Source organism: Ochotona princeps, chromosome 17 (genome assembly GCF_030435755.1).
Source record: "Ochotona princeps isolate mOchPri1 chromosome 17, mOchPri1.hap1, whole genome shotgun sequence".
NCBI classification, from domain to species: domain Eukaryota; kingdom Metazoa; phylum Chordata; class Mammalia; order Lagomorpha; family Ochotonidae; genus Ochotona; species Ochotona princeps.
Window position 1 is genome coordinate 48850633 of NC_080848.1, and position 18586 is coordinate 48869218.

Sequence of the window (18586 nt, forward strand, 5' to 3'; positions counted from 1 at the left end):
GGCTGCTCAACTGAGCCACCTGCTCCCGTCTTTAGGTGTCATGAGCTTCTGATGCTTTCTTTACCTGTTTATAATGGAGAAAAGGGAGTAGACATGCTTCATTGTTGTTACAACAAGCACACAACAGTGCCGAGGTGTAAAGACCACTACATTTGGTAACTTGATACATTGTTTCAGTGTTAGATCCGCAGCGTGGAGTAGTGGAGAATGTGGAAAACTGAGCAACACTTTCTGTCCTCGCTCATTATTGCCCTGTGTTGCCAGGAATATTTAATGCCTGTTGTTATTTTCAGATGGGCGAGACATACCTGTTTTTCACGTAGTATATGCTGATATTTTTGTGGTCTCAAATTAACATTACCTTGAGGCTCATAAAGCATGTCTCTAGATTGACTTTGTTTTCTAGGTGGTTGGTCTGTAACTCCTTTCTTACCACGGGTTCTTTCTGTATGCCACACCTCTCGTGTGATACCATGGATGTCTCTTTTCAATCTTGGAAAACTTTAGGAAGCAAATTGTCTTCATATACTCTCCAACAGAAATACATATATAGGCTTGAGTCACTTTCCATTGGCCTTCTTTATGTCTGAGCTCAATTGCAAAGTGAAGAGAAAGGTATAATTAGAGAATTCACTAATTAGAATGTTTGGATTACTTATAGGGACGAGCTGGAATCTCTGGAGCAATTCTGTCACACAGATCATTATCTAGAAATGTCAGACATGAAGAAATATTGATTTCAGGTGTTTCAGATGGTTCACATTGCTGTGCGGTGCTGTGTGGAGTCATTGAAATCTGTTCCTAGATCTGTGGCCAAGTGAAGTGATAGATTTAAGAATGGTATGTAATACGATGTGGAATAACAAGCCATATGAGCAAAATGAATAACGATTCAAAACAAAGAGAAGTATGTTCTAAGGAATGTGGAATGTGCCATGGGGTCTTCCCACTGTAAGAGTACGGTCCAACTACAACCAAACTGGCCCACTGCCAACTTTTACAAATAAAGTTTTATAGGAACACAGCCATGGCCATTTAAGGGTGGGCTATCTGGCTGCTTTTGCAATAGTGCCAGAGCTAGATTGTTGCAGCAGAGGGTTTTTTTATTTTTTGGTATTTTATATTAACTACCACAGCTCAGAGAAAATATGATATTTGTCTTTTTTGAGACTGGCTTATTTCGTTAAAGATAATGGTTTCCAGTTGCATCCGTTTTGTTGCAAAAGAGAGGATTTGCATCTTTTATACAGCTGAGTAGTATTCTACCAGGTATATATATCTCAAAATTTCTATAGCCATTCAGCTGTTGATATCTAGCTTGATTCCATATCTCAGCAATTGTTGAATGAGCTGCTGTAAACAAGTCTAAAATCTTGACTACGAAGCCTTTACAGAAAGTCTGAGCATCCCTGGTCTAGATCTACAAGAACGAGAAGTCTGACTTCAGGCATGGAGAAAGAGGATGTGTCCCATGAGCAAGGACAGAGGAGAGACAAGGAGAGAAATGCAGCAGGATTCAGGATTTGTTGCTATGCAAAGGGAATGGCCGGTGGATTGGATGGGAATTATGCCAACTGTGGGGGTGGGAAGAGGGACCAAAGGGGACAGAAGGAGGAGGAGGGTCACAGTGCTGGTAAAGACTCCCTCTACTTCTCGGCCTCTAAGGGACCTTGGACGCGGCCTGTTCAGATCCTCATCTGATGGTTACTGTCTAACTTTGAGATTGGTATTACTTATGTATGAGCTGATGTGTTGCTGGGAGTAGGAGTGATTCAGATTAGGGAACGGATGAGTATGGAAACCCCCTTTTATGGGCGAAAAATGCAATCCAGCCTGTTCTTTATTTGAAGGGCAGAATGACACAGAGACAGAGAAAGACAAAGGAAGAGAGAGGTTTCCAGCCATTGTTGCACCCCTCAGATGCCTGCAATGTTTGGGGCTGAGACAAGGCAAAGCCAGGAGCCAGGAATCCCATCCAGGTCTCAGACATGGGTGGCAGGAACCCAAGCCCTTGGGCCTTGCTCTGCTGCCTCGCAGGAGTCCCATAAACAGGAACCTGGATTAGGGTGCAGGCAGGGCTTGAACCTGAGCACTGTGATGGAGGACCCAGACATCCCACCTGGGACCTTTACTGTGCCACAGTGTCCTCCCACTAGGTCACCCTTTTCGTTGTCTTCAAACCGATTTTACACTGGGATTTCACACTTCTCACAGCTCAAGGAATTCTACTTCATGTGATAGGTATTCTGAAGAGAAGCCACTGTGAGTGTTTTGATCTGTGGTGCTGCTGCTACAGACAATTTGACTTTTTCTCCCAGTCGCCACCTGTGTGGACTCAACTGAAACACTGTTTTACCATGCTTTATATTGGCAAAGTGCTGTCTTGCTTCTTTTCTGAGGTGGTAATGATTCAATCTCTTTAAAGAAATAGCTTTTATCTTTAATAACTTCTCTCTCTCCCCCTTCTTCCCTCCCACTTTCTCTTTCTTTCTCTTTTTTCACTTTGTCTTTTTGTTCCTTCAGTGTATGCTATACCCATTTTACTAGACTTTCAAAGAAGCTTTTCAGATAGATTTGAACCTTTCGCTTAAAAATGCACATTTATTTCTACACATTTTCCTCTAAACACAGTTTTAGCTGCATTCTGTGAACTTGGCTGATTTTTGCCTCTCCCGTAGGATTTGTTTCAAATGATTTTTGAATTCCCCTTGCCCATAATGCATCTGCATGACTACTTAGACACCTGTCCTTTCGCTTCCAAGCACTTCCCCCTCATGTTTGTGTGACTGAGTCCTAGGTTAATTCCGTTATGATCAGAGAACATCCCTTGCATGATGGCCGCCCTGTGGTATTTGCTCAGGTTTGTTTTGTGAATCCAGATGCGGTCTACCTTTGTGCTGCGTGCACTTGATAAGGTTGTGTATTCAGCTGTGGTTGGGTGGACTCTGCTGCACACGTTAATTAGAAACACTTGATGACATTGTGCAGTTCTATATCCTTGATGATTTTTTCCCCCTAATCTATTAGTTCTATCAATTACTTAAGGCAGGAATGTTATGTCTCCAGCTGTATTATGGATTTGTCTACGTCTCCTTTCAGTTCTGTCAGGTTTTGCTCCGTGTATTTTGTATGTTGTCACATGCCTGTGTATTATCTAGGATCTTTGTCCCTCACTTCACGATGTAGTATTACTTTTATTCCTGGTAAGTTTCTTTGTTCTGAAGTCACATAGCCTGACACACCACCTCTCCCTTATTTAATGTTTGTATAGTATACCCTTTTCTGTATGTTTGCTTTTAATTTACTTATTTCATTATATCAGAATTAAGTACTGTTAGCCTAAAATTAGATCCTGTTTTTCATCTCTGTTTTAAGACCTGTATTTAATACATTGTTACTGAACAGACACTATTATGTTTACATTTTTGCCTACCAGTTAATTAGGTTTTTTTGCTTATTCCACTTATTTTCACTTTCTTGTTTCATTTTCCTGCTTTATTTTGGGTTACCTTTTGCATTTGTTTATTCCACTGTTGATTCTATTTCTTGGTATAATTTTAGCGGTTGCTATTAAAAACGCTGTTACTGGAGTTAGAACACATCTCATCTCGATTTAGGTCCCATATTCTGTCTTACCATGTAGGTCTCTTATGTGTTACATCTATGTATATTGAAAACCTAGCACGTAGTGCTATACTTTTTCATTTCAGTCACAAGTCACATTTTAGAGAATTTAATAGTCGGGCGGTCTATTGAGGTAGGCTCTAGTTGTTTCTATTGCTCTCATTTATTTCTGGCACTCTAAGTAACGGTCTTTTTTCTGGTATCATTTCCTTTCTACTTGAAGACTTGCCTTCTTAAAAAGATTTACCTATAGATCAGAGTTACAGAGAGAGAGAGACAGAGAGGGAGAGAAAAGAGAGAAAGAGACCTCACATCTGTTGACTCACTCCCTAAACAGTTGTAGGGACACAGAGAATTCTGCCAGGATCCCAGAATTTCATCCAAGTCTCCCACGTGGGTACAGGGATCCAAGCATTTGGGCCAACTTGCTTTCCCAGGAGCATGAACAGGGAGTTGGATTGGAAGTGGATCAGCTGGGACTTGAACTGATATGTGATGCTACTGCCACAGATAGTGGCTTAGTGCACTGTATCGCAATGCTTGCTCCAAGAGTATTATTATTATTATTTTACTTTTTCAGTAGAGCAGATTAACTTGAAATGTTTTCAAGCTGAAGAAATCTTCATTCTACTTTCTGTCCTAAAAACATGTTCAATGGCTCTATAGAACTAGATGGATAGTTATTACCTAACAGTACTTTAAAAAGTTTTTTTTTTTTTTAACGATCTCCTTAACTTCTGTTGAGAAATTCAGTCATTGCAATGATTGGTATGCCAATATATTGCCTTTTCTTTTAGTTTTTCTTGGCTGTTTTCAATCGCTTTTGTTTTGCTCTTCATTTTCAGTACCTTTCAAATGATGTGTAGGGACCAGGGTTTCGAAATTCTTCAGTCTAAGGTTTGCTGAGCTTTCTGAACTGAGAGGTCCCTATCTTGGGCCAAACCCAGGAAGTTTTGGGCACGCTCACCTCAGATCATGCTCTGCAAAGGCATCCTCTTCCTGTTTGTGGATGGGTCTCAGAAGATGCACATTGCTGCGGTGTTTGGTGCTGTCTGCCCATTCCTCGTGTCTCCATCCACGTGGGGAGTTCTCGTCCCTCTCTGATGTTCAGACTGAGTGGTTTCTATCGGTCTGTGTTCAAGGGCAGAAGCTCCTTCCTCTGCCATCTCCCTTGTGCTATCGGTACCGCTCAGTGGGTTGAAATTCTACCCACGGCATTTTTCAGTTTGAAAATTCTGTCTGGGCTCTCCTGTTGTTTGTTCATGCTTTCTAGCTTTCCCCTTATTTCTTGGAGCATTTTTATGATGACAGCTTTGGATTCTGTTGATTCTAACCCCTCCACTCTCTCAGTGTGCATGTCTGTTGTCACTTTCAGATGGGCTAAGATTTTTTTTTTCCTTCTGATATGCGTTTTGCATTGGTTTCCAGTGATTTCAAATGTTATGATTTGTCTTAGAGGGTGCTAGGACAGACGTGCTGACCAACTGTCTGTGGTCTGGGATTTCCACGCTGCTTGCGTTTTCAGGGCCTTTGAAGTGCTGTTTGCATGGGTCACATATGTGCCCCACCTCTGGGACCAAGGGCTTGGCTGATAATGTATCCCTCATTTCAGCTCTAGCAGCCTTTGGTATGCTGTTTAGCATCAGATCCACACTCCAGTAGCTTGGTGAGCTTGTGAGTTTGTCAATACCTTAATGAGGTCCAGGTCCCAAGATCCAACTTCTCTGTAATTACCCTGGTACTTTGAGACTTCCTGAGGGTCTCTTTTAAGATCTGATGGCCAGAGATCCGGGACATTACGAGTGTTTATCTTCCTCTCCCCTGCACTCCTGTGACAGTGCCAAGTCAGTCCTATGGAAGAAGAAAGGCACGGGGTGGAGGTGGGGAAGAGAGACCACATCTCTTCCAATCAAGAGGGAGCTTTGCGCCTCAGCCAGTCCCTCTTCTTGACTTCCACTAGGAGTGACGGAATTGCCTGGACCTGCGGTAGGGTAAGGAGAAAGGGAAGACAGGAAACAAAGGAAAACATGAACTAGAAAGGAGAGATCTGCAGAGTGGGCCACCTGATTCCTATCGCTTGCTCTGGGAAGAAAAAATTCTCCTGCAGCTTGTCTGTGAGTTTTCTCTGATGGTCCAGCGGGGACACCAGAAGGGGAAAAGATGGGTGTGTCTGTCTGGTCTGCTTTCCCAGTCTGTAACTCTTCACTTCCTGGAGGCACTGAGTAGCTGCTCCACACGTGTGTCTAGGACTTCCAGCTTTGCTCATGACTCACTCTGTATGTGCTACAGTTGGAGCCACCCCTGCAAGCTCCTTTTCTTCTGCAGCTAGTGTCAAGTCCAGTAGATTTTGCGATTCGTTCTGTCTACGGTAGGCCATCACACATACACAGAGAACAGGCTGGCCAGATGCTGCATTGCGGAGTAACACAAGTATGAGAGGTCCCCAGCTTCTCTTACTGAGGGACCATGCACAAGGTGTAGGGAGGTCACAGTTCTCCACATACAGAATAGCTTCTTCAGGGATTAACTCATCCTCCCAGGTGCTGGTAGAGAGAAATGGACAGAATCACTGAGCAGTCTAAGGGATTTGTCCAGCTGTGCATTCCAGTTCCTTTTTGTCATCTTACACAACGCTGCAGACTGCCGAATGCCCTTCCTCTTCCTCCCCTTCTTCTGGGCTCCCCCTACACGCTGCTGTCTTCATTCAGGTTTATGCTCTCTGGAATTCAATCTCTGGTACCTTTGGGCCAGGAGCTTTCCTTTCTTGAGCAGGATTTGAAATTTCGGGGAACTTAATGAGAGTTCACTATGATCAGAAACTCCATAGCAGCTTTCCAGCCCGTTCCATTAGGAGCAGGTAGTATGTTTCTCTCTCTCAACAGAGATTCGAATAAATATGTTGGGATGCTCTGATGGAAAAAGCAGAAACTGTCAGAGACAGGCTGTCGAAGTGGGGATGACCGGCCACAGTAACAGGCACACCTCATGGACTGGAGATGACGCATGTGGAGAGAGATGTTCTTAGGCGGTTTGGTCATTGTGTGGATATCGCACGAATCTATGTGGTACGGCCTATTCCACACCTGTTTCTCCAGGTAACAAAACTGTATAGTGTGTAACTGAGTCCTGGGGAGCAATTAGAACGCAGTGCTCTTTGTGTACACACATGCAGAGACGGTACAGTAAACATACCAGGCAGCAGGAACTTTTCAGCTGCACATGCACCTTTTTTTTTCTTTTAAGATTTTGGGAAATCAGTGTCAGAGAGAGAGAGAGAGAGCGCAAAGATCTTTAATCCACTGCTTAACTCTTTAAATGGCCACAATGGCTGAGGCTTGGCTGGGCTGAACCCTGTAGCCAGGAACTTGATCCAGATTGTCCACATGGGAGCAGGAGCTCCAACACGTGGGCTTCTTCCATTGCTTTCCTAGGCACGTTTAGCAGGCAGCTGGGTCAGAAGTGGAACAGCCAGGACTTGAATCTGCACATATGTGAGGTGCTGCTGTTGCAGTTGGTGGCTTAATCCACTGTTCCACATACCGTTCCTGGCTTTATATTCTTAATCATTATCTTTTTAACAAAGATTTATTTATTTATTTATTTTTGGAAAGGCATATATACAGAGAGAAGAGACAGAAAGATCTTCTGGCCGCTGGTTCATTTCCTAAGTGGATGCAACAGCCAGGACTGAATCAGTCTGAATCTAGGAGCCAGGAGCCTCTTCCAGGTCTCCCACACGGGTATAGGGCCCCAAGACTTTGGGCCATTCTCAAGTGCTTTTCCAGGCCATAAGCAGGGAGCTGGATGGGAAGTGGAGTAGTTGGGACACAAACCAGCACCCATATGGGATTCTGGTGTTGCACAGTGGAGAATTTAGCCACTGAGCCATTGTGCTGAACCTTGCTTTATAATCCTATAGGGTCGTCAACATGCATTTGGATCATCCATCAAAATGTCTCAAGTGGCAGGTGACCATCCTGCACGAGCCTAGCACTGTATGATGGTAACTATTTTCCTCTTGTAGTTACTGCATTTAATGCTGATGGGATGCAGAAGGGATGAAGTATCACCATAGAAATGCCTGCCTAGGTCTAGACTCTGCCTAGGCATCCAAGAGGCTCGGACATGTCCTGGGATCATGCGGACTCAGAGATGGTGAGAACAGCCCCATCCTGCAGCCTGTCCGACTGGCCCTGGCTCAACAGCCTCCACTGCACTTCTGATAGGATTTAACTGTGCCAGTCCTCTCGTTTGCTGCAGGTCCTTGTAGAAATTCCTTCCTGGGCTCTGAGTGAAGGTGTACGAGACATCACCTGGAAGGAGTTAATTGCCTGTGTTTCTAATTACCTTCATTCTCCAAGGGCAAGGGGTTCATGAGCCAGCTACCAGACACGTGCTGGAATCTCCCAGTGAAAGGCACTTTCCGCTTCACACCATCACACTGTGCTCATGACACTGATGGCTCCCAGGACCCTGTGGAAGTCCTGGGGCTCCTAGCAGCTTGCTTATATCCACCCCCTGCCAATTGCGTATTAGAATTTTTTTTCCCCAAACCATAAAATTGCTTAGCAAGAAAAAGTCAATTAATGGAAAAAAAAAATCTATCCTTAGCCAGCCCCAAACTACATGTAAAATACCCCAGAAGTGGCTATTGAAATGTTTCTCAAGTACCACACGCCTCTCTCTTTGCCTTTAGGACCAAACGAACCATTCTTATTTATCAAATCTCTGCAGGATGAACTGGTGGCTTTTAAAGCTTGACTTCTTAGCAGCCATAAAGAGAGTTCTAACTTGGCCTCAGGTCAGCATGCACACAATTCAGTTTGCCACAATTGGCTACTCTCAGCAATTAGATAGGAAAAATCCGGGAACCCCACATGCAAAGTTTGCTGGGAGGACTCTGACTTCAAACCAAGGGCTGGTCACGCATCATGAACACCACACAGCTGGGTTCGCTTTTCCCAATAAACTGAAGGAAGTGGTTTTCACATAGGGTCATACATTAGAATCCCCTGGAAGGTTCATTAAATCACAGATGGGAGGGGCATGTAGCCTAGTGTTTTCAGATGCCAACATCCCTTATCAGAGTAGCTGGTTTTGGTTTCTGTCGCTTGTCCCTGACTTCATCCTGTTAATGTAGATCCTGCGACACAGCAATGATGGTTCAAGATTTATTTTCATTTAAAAGGCTGAGAGCCCAGTATGGTAGCCTAGTGGCTAAATTACTCATCTTGCATGCTTGAACGTCCTATATGGGCATTGGTTGTAATCCTGGCAACTCCACTTCCCATCCAGCTCCCTGCTCGTGGCCGGGGAAAGCAGTGGAGGACGGCTCAGTGCCTTAGGACCCTGCATCTGTGTGGGAGACCCAGAAGCAATTCCTGGCTCCTGGCTTCGGATTGGCTCTGGTTGTTGCGGCCGCTTGGGGAGTGAACCATTGAACGGAAGATCTTCCTCTCTGTCTCTCCTTCTCTCTGTATATCTGACTTTCCAATAAAAATAAATAAATCTAAAAAAAAAAGGCTGAGTCACAGACTGAAAAGGAAAGAGAGAACACTTCCATCTGCTGATTCATTCCCCAAGTAGTCGCAATGCCAGAGCTCAGCTCATCCAAAGCCAGGAGTCAGAAACTTCCCCTCGGGTCTCCCACTTGGGTTGAGAGGCTTACAGGCACTTGAGGCATCTTCTGCCGCTTTTCTGGGCCATTAGCAGAGAGCATGACCAGAAGTGGAGCAACCGGGGCTTGAACTGACACTCATAGGATGCTGGTATCATAGGCGGTGGCTTAATCTGCTGGGAAACGCCTATTCTGAGCCTTCCCACCACTCATTGTTCCAGTGCCTCCCCTTGAGCCCCTGTCATGTCCGCCTACCCTCCATCTCCGCCTTTGTTAGAGGACTACCACACACCTCCACTCCTAGGCTGTCTTCTCTTCCAGACTTTCCAGTTGCTCAAGGACCGTCTTGTGCCAGGATTCTCCAGTTAGTCTCTCCAGGCCCCCAGCCTCTCTGAACTCGGCACTTGGCTGTGTTTCCCTGGCAACGAGGGCTGTCACAATTCAACTTGCCCTCCACATTCTGGAATTCTGTCTCATGTACTGCTTTTTACACTCTCCCTGCCCCCCCCCCCAAACTGTCTTATCCATTGGTTTCCTTTTCAAAACATCTTTATGTGTGTAAAAAAAAAAGAGCAAGAAGGCTGTTTAATGAAATCTATTAAATGACTAATAGTACAGGTGGCATGTGGGCTTGGCACAGATAGAGAGCATGAAGCCAAGCCAAGTGAGCAGTAGTGCCTTAAATATACAATTACGGAGTATGCAGAGAAGTGACTTTGGTAGCTTGGTGAGATGCTGGCGGGAGGACAAAGCTGCTAGGTGGAAGCTCTGTCTGTTTGTAAGACTCTGGGAAAACTTAACGCAGGCAGCTAAAACTGTGTCTAAATAACTCCATTTTTCATCCTGTTCTCAGTGATGGAAAGTGTCTAACAACTGCCCTACCCCAGCACCCGCACCTCCAAAGGCCTTGGCTTATAGCATTTGCTAATTTCCACAGTGTCAAGACTCTTAGGATGACAAATGCCAAGCTAAGAGCTCCGTGTCACTAAATGTAGTGTGTATCTTTGGTGTGTGTCCAGCCCTTCCCAGCTGACAGCAAGCCAGGGACAACATACGCCTGCCTGTCCCAGCTCCTATTTAATTTCTGAGAGCTTCAGTTTCCTGTTTAAAGGAAAGGCGAGAAGCCTACTTATTCCATTCAATGGGCAGATTGATTAAACCCTGTAACAGGAGTATGGTGTCTTGCACACAACGATTCTCCTCTATCTAGTTAAAGAAACACACAGGGAAGAATCAAGCATTGCAGTGTACACACTAAGCCACACCTGGGACTCCCTTGTCCCACATTGGAATGTCTGGCTCAATCCCAGATGTTCCATGCCTCTGACCCAGCTGCTCCCATCCAATTACTAACCAGCCCCGACCCTGCTTATCTTCTAAGGTGTATTCAGGATGAATTGGCCCCGGACCCGGCTTCTCACGGTACAGGGTCATGATAAACCTAGTGTTTGGATCCCCAGCACCCATGTGGGAGAGCCTGGCTGAGCTCCTGCTGCTGCTGTTCCAGGCACTTGGGCAGTAAACCAGCAGGTAGAAGATCCGTCTCTTTCTGTCACTTTGCCTTTTGAATAAATGAATGAATCTTAACTAAGAAATGCGTGGACGCTAAGTTGAGACAGTTGGAAGCTATGAAGATGTTTTTGCCTGATTAGGAAGGTGTCAGGCAAACTGTACCTATCCTGGAAAGAAATGCAGAGTGGCTCTCTAAGGTTTAATTCACTCAAAGCTGTGTGAGGGAAGCCCAGAGAATCACCTCTAAAAGCCAAGGTCTCTTTCCTTTCAGGATTTGAGAGCCAGAGTGTTACAAACCTGAGGCTCACCACTGACTACATTTCCCGACAATACATTTCTTCCTCTGGGGTTATAGCCCTTTCTACGTGTGTGTATGTGTGTGTGTGTTTCTTTTTTTTTTCCTTTACCCCCCCCCCAACACTCTCTCCAGTCTTATCCATTAGTTTCCTCTTCAAAACATTTTTGTGTATGTTAAAAAAATGGAGATCGTTGAAAGCCAACTATTAAATAGCTTATAGAACGGGTGATGTGTGGACGCGGCACGTCTGGCTGTCACCTTGGCTTCTGAGGTGATCAAAGTCTCTAAAAGGCCAGTGCCAGGCGGCCAAGGAAGAGGGGGTGGCTGATGGCTCAGCTGGCTCTGCAGAACCTCGTGGCGGAACTGACAGCATTCCAGACGCAGGCAGAAAACCCAAGAGCCGGCCCCAGCATGCAGTTCTGCTGGAGCATGCAGTCAGCGGGCCTCGAGATTAAGAGAGGAAATCGAAAGCGGAAGCCCATGCTTCTGGACTAAAGCCTGCAGAGGGATTACGGAGACGGAACATGGAATTTGAAGGACACATAAGCCTTTATACACAGTGTTAAGCAAAAGGATGAAAAGCAGAGAAACAAGGAGATGATTGTGTCTTGGCGCTGAAGCGGGGAGGCAGGTTGTTTCTTGCGATGTGAGGCCATATCCTAAGGTCTGTCACATGCCAGCAGGGCCTTCCCTTTCCTGCCTCCCTAGCCGCACTGCCAGACCTGAGCACACACTGGGAGCGTTCAGGCCAACTTTGCTTTGTTGCTTGAATCTCCATCTCGTTGGTCGCACGCTGAGTGTTGACATGCCCAACAGCTGCCACTCCAGGCAAAGCAGAGCTCAGCATTTCTCTGTGTTGAAGTTGTTTTGGCTAAGTTCATGTGGTGTGGCAGCTCAGGGAGAGAAAAGTTGCCCGTGTAGGAGAATGGATGCTGAGAACTGAGTTTGTGGCTTGTCACATGTCCAGAACTAAGCGATCTGGAGAAGTCATCTGCCTCCTACAGACATCTGTCAGATGCCTACCACTACCTCACCTCCCCGCCCCCTCAGTAACTGCCTTTGAAATGAATAAGTACATCTTTAAGAAGGTGCACTGCAGTGTGCAAAGTCGCCCAAGCAATGTTGATGCTCTTTGTGACAGCCTGGAAGCTGGCTGTGGCCAAACCAAGAGGAGAGGAATTTAGGCCATGAAACACTTCTCCCTAGAGCTCAGCCTCGGTGTTAGTGACATTGGAAGTCCTCCCAGCTGATACGGCTGCTGGATTCTCATCTATTGAGACAGGATCTACTGATGTCACTTCCTAGTTACTAAGTTATTACGTTGCCTTCAGTAGCTGCTGTTCGTCTCTCCTTCTTCCCCTCCCTTTCCAGGACAGCATTATTTTCTGACCCCTTTGTTTCAAAAACCAACCCAGGATTGAAAAGAGTGTGGATGCTCAACATTCTCTCTTGTGAAGATAGAGCCTGCTTCAACCAGAAGCCCTGAGGGGTCTGCAGAAACAGAAGAACAATGAACGTCCTTCGGGACCAGGGAGGGGAGCTTTCTCTGGTCCGAGCCTGGTTCCGGCTCTGGACCCCCACCCTCCCTCGCAATGACCATCGGGATCGCTCCCGAGACCCCTCAAAACAAACAAACATACAAACAAACAAAAAAACCTAGAATAAATAGACAAACAACAGAAAGTAAAGCTTAGAATCTGACAGGAAAGAGCTAACGTGGATTTACTCATACCTCACTAGGTGGGACACAAAGATTAGTCACTCCTCACCATGGTGTTGGAGTCCAGCTCCAGCCGAGAGTTCGGAGCTCGGGAAGGGTGTGTGGAGTCGGCGATAAAGAAAGACACAGACACTGACACTTGGTGCGTTCTCACAACAGCCCAAGAAAAAGCTGTCCTTTTTATTTACTTAGACACATCACTAGCCTCTGCACAAACGTTTGATTTTTTATCTTTAACTTTAGAACTAAGACAGCATAAACAGATGTTCAATTAATTTTTACTTCATGGTCAACCAGGTGCTCTTAAAGATAATTCTGTAAGTTACTATAATCAGTTTCTTTAAAGCAAACCATTATTCATTCTTCAGAAGTAGCCATTAGGTGACAGCCAGAACTCCAAGGCCGAGGCACAGATGGTTACCTACTAATCAGTAAAACATTGCTACCTACTACATTTTATTTTCACAACTTATCTATCACATAATGGGAAAGATACATCAAAAGAAAAAGAACATAAGGATCTAAGGCAAAAAGTTCCAAACGTTAAATCCCCCTACAACTGCAAACCCTACAACCCCATAAACAATTAAACAATAATCAAAAGTATATCTCTGTGATGTTAGCAGAATTGCCCTATATTTCCTCTAGTTAAAAAATTATAAAAACGGCTAAAACAGCTGCATTTTCTATGCTCTAAAAGTTGTAAGGACAGGCTAATCTTTAAGGTCACAGTAACTATATTTTTTTTGCCGTAGCAGTTTCCACTCATACTCCCATCAATTCTGTTAGTTTGTAAAATTCTTATTAAGCCATTTCCCAGAAGGCATGCTATATGTCTGGGCCAGATTTCAGGACAATGGGTAGGTACACAACAAGGTGTCCAGAAATGGCATGGGTTTAATTGTACTCTTGTGCGCAGTTAAAGGCCCACTCACCAAGACATTATCAGTAACATTAACTCTCAAGCTCATATTACTTGCCAAAGCCATCTCACAGGGGCAAACAATGCCTCAATAGATTACAGGATTCTTAGTGGGGTGCTTGAGTGTCTATGCAAAAGGGTGGTGAGACTGCATCAAGGTGGTCAGAGAGAAAGCCGCCGGGCCCTGCCAAACAGCTGGAAGCTCCCCCGGGCCCTGCCAAGCAGGGGAGCTGTTCTCTTCACACCTTCGTGCCATCCACACCTACTGCACGGTCCCCTGCAGATCTCTCTGCACACCCCTCCAAAAACAAAATGTTCTGCACCTTAATTGTCGACAAATGTCTTGTTAGAGTTACAAGCCAGTCTAGATTATCCCAAAATCTGCCAAGTTCAGCAAAATTATACTTCAACACAACAAACGGCTAAATACTAAAATGAAAATAGACACGAGATAGCTGAATAGTACCCTATAGCCATTTTAAGGGGTATAGCAGCCGGTTCTGTATATAAACTAAAATTGAAATATCAATGAGCTAATCACAGGATGTGGCTAAGAACTTGCTTTTTTTTTTTTTTTTAACATATTGGTTACTCAAAACCATGGCAATTCCATAATGTTGTAAATTGTTGTTGATTGATTGTGATGATATTCTGCCAGCTCTACCTTCAGACCAGAAATGGTCTCACCAAGAAACTGTTCAACTTATCTGGACAATAAGATGCTGGACTCTATACTTGGTATATGTTTGCAAAGAAAGAATCTTGATTGACTTTGAACTGTAATACTGCAACAAGGTGGAAGAATCCACCATGGGGGAAGGGCACGGGGAGGGGTTGGGGGAAACCCAGAGCCTATGAAACTGTCACATAAAGCAATGTAATTAATAAAAAAAAATAAATAAAATAAAAAAAGATAGAACCTGCTTGCCTGAGCACTGGTGTGTTCAGGGATGATCTGGGGTGTGTGTGTGTGTGTGTGTGTGTGTTTCTCCCCAGGGCACTCCTGTGTGGAATCCCCTCAGTGTAGGCAGCACTGTCCAACAGGCCGAGCACCTGGACCCAAATCCATCCCATCTCTGTCTGGGGGAAGTGGTGGGCACTCCCCCTGCTACCTTTGGACGTGGGAGCTCCCCTCTCTCTGGCCTTGGGATTCCAGGACCAGCAGCCCCCTTGGTCTTCAGGCTTCTGCCTTGGAGGGGGAGTTGCTCCAGCAGCTTCCCAGGTTCCTAGTCTGTGGACTTGAACTCAGCCACCCCTCCCTGCATTCTAGAGAATCTGGTTCTGTGGATGACCTGTCCTGGGACATCCCTGTTTTTATAGCCCCGGGAGCCAATCCCCTCATGACCCACTCTTCTCTTTCTCTCTTCCCCCTGTGGATTCCATCCCTCTCAGGGAAACCTGACGAATAAATCTGTCTTTGGTTCCTTGCCTATAGTGTATTTCTGCAGCAGAGCATGAAGTTGAGTTAAAGTTCTAAGACATCTAAGAAAAAAAGGAAATGAACTAAATTTTCTCTTTTTGTCTTTTTTTGGAGATTTTATTTGTTTAATTAAATGGCAGAGTCACAGAAAGAGAGAGAGAGAGAGAGAGAATCTCTTCCAATAATTAACTTCCTAAATGATTGTAACAGCCTAGGCTGGGCCAGGCTAAAGCTGAAAGTCTGGAACTCCATCTGGGTCTCTCCTGTGACTAGCAGGGGCCCTAGGACTTGGGCCATCTTCTGGTGCTTTGCAAGGCACTGCACCAGGGCTGGAGTAGCCTGGGTTTGAACCTAAGACCATCAAGGATGCTGATGTCACAGTGGTGGCTTAACTTGTTTTACCATAGTGCCAGACCTTCTTTCTTATTTTCTGATGATAGACCCCGGAGAGGCTCGCATGCAGAGACAAGCCCTGAGGAAAACCCAAGCAGGTAAACGCTTACCAGACAGGGTTGTCAATGGGAGCTCCTCCTTCGCACACCTGCTGTTCCGCCATCAATAGCTTGCATCCTTCCAGTTGCCCAGGTAGGAATCTAGGAGCTATCCTTGACTGCTGCTTTTTCTCTCATATCCCACGCACAATGCACTAATGAGTGCTGCCAAGTGTCTTTTCCTAACCTCTTCAGAATCTTCCTTACTTCCTGAACTCCATGGTAGGCACCCAGGCTGGCAAGCCCCTTTCCTTGGGGCATGACAGCTGGCCACTTTGCTTGTCCTGCCTCCCTCACAGCAGAGAAAATGATTTCTGCAGTGTGGATCAGGATGCCTTGGTTTTCCCCCAATTCTCCAGGGACTTTCCATCTGCGAGTAAAAGTGTTCTCCCTAAGAGAGCTGGGGTTGCTGTGCGTTTTCTCCCATCCTCATCTCCTCCCTGAAACCTACTCTGCTGTATTCCCACTGGACTCCTGCCTCCTCCTAGCCCAGCCCCTTCCAGCTGGTACTCTTACTATTACCCAGACAGTTCTTCCCACCTCATGCCTTTGCTGCTCCCTGTCTCCAAAACACCCTTCCCTCCATTTGCCAATGCTTCTACTCAGACGTCACCTCCCAGTATGACTGCCTTCAGCAAAGATAGCAACCTCTCACACCGCTCCCAACCACAGGCTCTGCTTATTTCTCAGTAATACTTATTATCCTAAGGCCTGTTCCTTTTTACCAGTGCATGAGCTCTGTGAGGGCAGAACTGTCTGTGTTTAGTGCTGTATCTGTGGAGTCTACAGCGTGACCTCAGGCTCAATAAATCTGTATTGGTTGAATGAAGGAGTGAACCAGAGTGCTAGGGTTGTGCATGCTGACTCTGCACCCAGACCATCCGAAGCTTGAATCTCAGTTTAGTATTATTAGCTGACAGAACTCCATCAATAACTTGGTTGTCTTCTATGTGAACAGCTGGAACAGGGCTGTTGGTGTGCTCATGCTGCATGCTTGTCGTGGTAAAAGAGGCAGTATCAGCGAAGTGTTTTCAACAGTGAGAAATGGATAGCAAATGCTCAACAGATCTTACCTATTTCTATTGTGGAATAATATTATTTACAATTATATACCAGTTCTCTCTGTGCGGTAGAGGGATTCTTCCAGAAATTCATCAAAACAGAACTGAAGATCGGTATATTTTGTCGTAAAACCTTTTGAAGATCATGTCTAATAATGCTGTTACAATAGGTTTGGTTAATGTCCCAGTTAAGGTTTTAAGTTAGAGAGCTTGCATGAAATTATCCTGATAACTTTCATTAGAGTTTTGGAGATAATGTTTGTCAACCTCTGGGCATATTTATGATTTTTTTTTTTTTGCTATCTTCTCAACTGTTGAATATGAAACCCAAAATTTCATCCTTTTGTCTCTGGTGGGTCTAGGCAAAAGTGTATTATAGTGACATATTGGAAAAATATCTAATTAGGAGATGTGGCAGGTGAATTATGATGTTTTTATTTAGTAACATATCTAAGATAAAAAGTGATAACAAAGCAGAGACTAAAAGATTGCTGTGAGATTAAAGAATGGAAAAATGATCCGCATCAAAAATAATAGTCAAGGAATTGTTCGTGGAAAAGGAGAAATTGGAACTATATGCCTTGAAAGACAAAGACAAGAACAGCATGTTGTGGGGTTACCAGGTGATCTCCAGGGGCTTACATCTGGGACGTGTAAGGAAGAAGCTCAGAGTTGAAAAAGATGAGGCTGCTCCTTTTTCAGCTCTGATTTGGAACATTAAGTTCGAAATTGAGACATGAGTTGACATTTGGTCTGTCCCATAGTTTCCCCCATGTTCTCCTGAGGGTGCGAGGAAGAGGAGGCAAAAGAGAAAGGGCAGAGGAGGAGAAAGAACAGGAAAGGGGAAGGGTGAAGAAGAGCATTGAAAGAAAAGTAAGAGGAGAAGAAAGTGCTGGTTTTCTTCACTAAGCTGCAGAGTTCTGTGGTCCAAGGCACAAACCAATCCTGTGCTTTGTTTTGCTTGTTAGGGAAGAACAGGAAAGACAGAGTCAGCTGTCAGGGCTTCTACAATGTGATGAACATAATTGGGTCCTTGGGCAGCAAGGCCTGGATGCTGGTGCAGTGGGAGAGGAGTATCGCAGAGTGATGGAGGCAGTACACACTGGGATCCCACCTGAAGACTTCGCGTGGGGCATCATGGCTTGGTGGTGCTTGGAGCTCCAGCTGAAGCCGAGACAAAGGCACCTGTGGCCCGGGGAGGAACATTCACCATTAGGGCATCTGCTATCATGCCAAAATACTGAGTCAAGTTCCCCAGTTCTTTTAATGGACACAGAGATCACAATAGGAGTGGAGACAAAAGCCTCCATTGTTATTATTATTTTTTTTTATTATTTACTTATTTATCTGAAAGAGAAAGTGTGAGATCTTGATCCATTGGCTCATGCTTAATGGTGATAATGGCCTGAGCTGGGATGGGCCAAAGCCAGGGGCCAGTGACTTCTTCTGGGTCTTCCACACATGATGTGCAGGAGTCTAAGCACTTGGGCCAACTCCATTGCTTTCCCAGGTGAGATAAAAGGAAGTGGATTAGCTGGGGCTATAACTGTCACCCACATGGGATGTTGGTGCTAACCTGCTATGCCAAAATGCCAGTCCTCAAAACCTCAATTATTACTGCTATTAAACTCAAAATCAACTTTGCTGTATGAGGACTGTGAGCTAGATTTTAATTTGATTTATGATAAGTAAGACATATTAAACTTACTTTCACTGTGTCATGGAAAATTCATGACCGTTAATATTTCAAAATTTCAAAAAGAGAATCCCATATCCCCATATTTGACATCCAAAATGAAAGTTTCTACATTCTTCTGGTTATTCACAAGTGCTGTCTTTTGAATCTGAACGACCTGAGTATGGATAATGGCTGTATGTCTTTTTGTATTTATTTTTTCAGCCTTTATTTTTGAAAGTTACA